The sequence below is a fragment of the Tupaia chinensis genome, unplaced genomic scaffold (assembly GCF_000334495.1).
Source record: "Tupaia chinensis unplaced genomic scaffold, TupChi_1.0 Scaffold143826_1, whole genome shotgun sequence".
Classification (NCBI taxonomy): Eukaryota; Metazoa; Chordata; class Mammalia; order Scandentia; family Tupaiidae; genus Tupaia; species Tupaia belangeri.
The window spans coordinates 12,174-16,512 of NW_006203676.1; the positions used below are offsets into that span (position 1 = coordinate 12,174).

Consider the following 4,339-nt stretch of genomic DNA (forward strand, 5'->3'; position numbering starts at 1 on the left):
CAGACCTCCCTGTGGGATTGGCCAAGGCTTTGTTGGGCTGCCATTGCTGTACTACTTTTCCCTCTGCCCCATCCTGACTCCTGCCCCTTCCTTTCATGGATATTGATCTCTAAGTAACATCTTGCGCCTCAGATTCTGCATCTGGTTTTGCAAAACCAACCTGAGACACCCCACTTCCTGTCCTTACACTAACTACAGCTGAAGTACGTGAAGTTTGGGGCAACGCCTGAGTGCAAACTTAGATGCAGCTCAGCACCAGGCGGCCCAACCCAGGTCTCCCACAGTAGTCTTGCACTCGGTGATGATGCCTCCCCACCCTGCCCTGGAGCCACAGCAAAGCATGTGAAGCAGGCAACGCTTCATGGAGTAGGCTTTGAGGCTAACACTTCAAAGGAAGGGGGAGGGAAGGGGGAAGAAAACTAACAGTGACTAACTGAGCCTCTGCTAGGAACTTCGCTTGTTCCCTTTCATTAATGCTCTGCACACAATACCATGAGGTAGGTGATTCCACTACTAAGGATAATAACAAAATAAAAATAACCACTGATCACATAGCTCTATGTATCAGGTGCTATTCCCCAGTCATTTTTTTTAATATATATATTTTTTTGAGAGGTCTTTGCTATAGTGTGTGTGCACTCACCAGAAAGACAGAGAGAGACAGAGAGACAGAAAGAGAGAAGTCACCCCCCACCCCAGAAGGGATGGCCACACCGCAATCCCTTCTCCTCCCTTCTCCTCTTGGGATCTTGGGCACGCACGCACATGCACCTGGCGTTTTTAAGCCACTGGGTCCGGGACTCAAACCGCGGTCGACTACATGGCAGTCCAGCGACATAGCCATTACACCAACTCTTGGTCCCTTTAATATATATATATATTTAATCTTTTTAAAAAATTATTTATTTATTTAAATTTGGCCAGAGAGGAACAGAGCGAGAAAGTGAGAGAAAGTGGGAAAGCAAGTTGCCAGGTCTGGGACTCAAACCATGGTGGGCCATGGGGAAGTCCAGTGTCTTTAATCAGCACACCACCTGCCAGCCCCCTCACAGTCATTATTAACTCATTTAATCCCTAGAAGTCTTCAAGGCCTGGAAAGCTTTCACCTTGTAAGGATACTCACCAGCCTCCCACTTTCTAGTACCAGCTTTGCTGATAATCATTCTCTCAGCAATTCTGCACAAATTTATTACAAAGCAGCAGCCCGTATTTTATTTAGTAATTTTAAAAAAGTTTTTATTTCGTGAATGAGAGAGATCGGGAGAACCATATGCAGAGGAAAAGAGACAACACCTCCAACAGGATCGTCAGGGCTGGATCCAACCCTAGCTTCAACCAGCCGGGATTATGGGCACCTGTGTGCCTGGTGTGTTCAAGGAGGTCTCTGGAAGTGAACCTGGCATCGTCCCATGTGACTCAGCCTCTCTGTGTGGAGTTCTACCTCTGTGCTACCATCTGGACCCAAGCAGCCCATATTTGAGAGCTTCCTGAAGTCGAGGCTCCCTGCAAATGATCCTGCTTTTCTGATACTGATTCACTCAGGAATTCTGCAAGGAAGCTGAGGCTCAGAGAAAATAAGAACTAGACTCAGCTCACATAGCTGGCAGGTGCCAGAGTTCGAATTCAGACCGAGGCTAGCCTGATTCCTTAGCCAGGGTTCTTTTATTGTGCGTGTGGGTGGGAAAATAATTTGATTGGGGAGTGGGCAGGCATCCAGCCTCAGGACTTCTAGAACAGTGTTTTGGTGCCAGCGGCCTTGGCGACCTCGAGCACATTCAAGTGCACAGTCTTGCTCAGGGGCCAGCTCTCGCCCACCATGATGTCACCAATCTGGACGTTCCTGAAGCAGGGGGACAGGTGCACAGACATATTCTTGTGGCACTTGAAGCAACTATACTTGCAGATGTAGTGGAGATAGTCCCGGTGGATGACAATGGTCCTCTGCATCTTCCTCTTGGTCGCCATGCCAGAGAGGATCTGTCCTCAAACAGAGATCTTACCGGTGAAGGGACATTTCTTGTCAACGTAGGTGCTCTTGATGGCCTCTTTGGGAGTCTTGAAGCCCAGACCAGTGTTCTTGTAGTATCTTGGGAGCTTTTCCTTGCCAGTTTCTCCTAGCAGGACCCTCTTGTTTTGGAAGATGGTTGGGGGCTTTTGGTACGTATGCTCAGTCTGAATGTCCGCCATCTTCCCAGTCTCCGAAAAAAGAGAGCTTAGCCAGTTTTTTTTTTTTTTTCAGTTTTGCCATAGGGTGTGTGCACTCGCCAGAGAGAGAGAGACAAAAAAAGAGAAATCACTCCCTGGGGGGGATGGCCACACCACAATCCCTTCTCCATTTTCCTCTTGGGATTTTTGATTTGCACACACACATACCTGGTGTGAGTTTAAGCTGTCAGGTCCAGGATTTGAACCACCATGGTCTATATGGGAATCCAGTGACGTAAATATTACGCCATCTGCCGGTCCCTTAGCCAGGATTCTTGACTTCTGTGCTGTCACCTCCTACTACACTGTAATGGTGTGTTTCTTTGCCCTTTGTTTCTCTTTACTTTCTTTTTCTAATTGCAAGAGGGTACATGAATTTACCAGAGAGAGAGAGAGAGAAAAGAAACCACTCCTGTGGGGCATGATTATGCCTCAAATCCCTTTTCCATTTCTCCCTCCTTTAGGGATTTGGGCTATGCATGCACACCAGCTTGACATGTTTTTCAAGCTGTTCTATCCAGGACTTGAATGTTTTTTCTTTTCTTTTCCTTCCTTCTTTCATTTTTTTTTGGGGGGGGAGGTGAAGTTTTTGCTATAGTGCGTGTGAGCTCGCCAGAAAGAGAGAGACATAGAGACAGAAAGCGAGAAGTCACCCCCCAGGGGGGATGGCAACGGCACAATCCCTTCTCCTCCACTCTCCTCTCGGGATCTTGGGCACGCACGCGTGTACCTGAGTTTTAAGCCACCGGGTCCGGGAAGCGAACTGCGGTCGACTAAGTGGGAGTCCAGTGACATAGCCATTACGCTAACTGCTGGTCCCCAGGACTTGAATGTTGAGGATAGCCATGTGGGACCCAGCTGCCTTAACCATTAGGCCATGGGGTTCTCTTCTCTTTTCTTTCTTCCTTTTTTTCTTGCATGATAGCGTTGTGTTTTCTTAGTAATAGCAGATAAAATATTAATTTAAAAAATCCTCCGTTAGGGAAAGCTCTGCAAATAAAAACCATGTATGTCTATCTACTGAAATTCAAGGCTTTTGGGGCCGGCAGGTGACGTGGTGGTTAAGGGCACTGGACTCCCACATGGCTGACTGCAGTTTGAGTCCTGAACCTGGCAGCTTGCTTTCTCACTTTCTCTCTTTCTCTCTCTCTCTCTTTTTCCCTCTCTGCTCAAATTAAAATAAAGTTAAATAAAATAATTCTTTTTTTTAAAAAGAAATGTAAGGCTTTTGAAATAACAGCTCACACAAAAAGGGCAATTATGTCATTTTTTTCACTACTCAATAACACGCACTTACCCTATCTTCATTACCATTTATTTCTCTGTGTCCCTTTCATGTGTCCCCAGCTCTCTTGAAGCACAATTGACATCCAATACACTACACATATTTACAGTGTACGCTTAATGTGTTTTGACATGTGTATATGCTTGAAACAATTGCGGCGTCTTTGAGGTCGATCCCAGCCACCTGCAACCACAGCAGCACTTAGTCCACAGAAGTGCCAACCAGGAAAGGCCCTGAGCGTTGGTGCAGGTTCGCGCTTGCATGAAGGATACCACGTGGGTACATTCGTTCCAGAGACTTCAAAGCACCCACTGCCTGTGAAGTCAAGAGCACCAACTTTCTACATAAAGAGCGGCATTCTATTGTTCCTCTTCCCTGAACAGGCCATAATTAACCGGTAAGGATTGCCTGCTATTCTTGGCGCCAAAGCCAAGAATAAAACAGCACCGCACAGTAAAAAAACAAGCTGCATTTAAAGCCTCGGCCTCCAGGGGGAGAAGGCGCCCAGAGGAATGTGGAAAGCAGCACAGCCTCCCGAGTCACTAGCTCAAAGTACAATAGTCGCTTTGCCCAGCAAGGTCGCCTTGACCGCTGGCAGCAAGCACGGCCACCCACAGCTACAGCCGGCCCTGCAAAGGTCCCAAAGGCAGGAGACACAAAGGCCAATGTTTCACCCAGATCGAAGTGATCCAGCACCCCGATCCACGTGCCCAGAGACGGGGCAGCCCGGCTCAGGTCCCTCTTCCGCCACCCGCTTTCAGGGTTCCGCCCAGTGGAGAAACCAAATGATAGATTCAAACAGACGCTCCGCAGCCCTTCTGCCAAGATGGGTGGAGAGGGGAGGGAAGG

The 4,339-nt window shown here is 47.9% G+C and overlaps 1 pseudogene; it reads right to left on the reverse strand.

The window, feature by feature from the left end:
• Nucleotides 1–1,710: 1,710 nt before the first annotated feature.
• LOC102473262 (40S ribosomal protein S11-like) lies at nucleotides 1,711–2,187 on the reverse strand (annotated as a pseudogene).
• Between the last annotated feature and the right edge of the window lie 2,152 nt (nucleotides 2,188–4,339).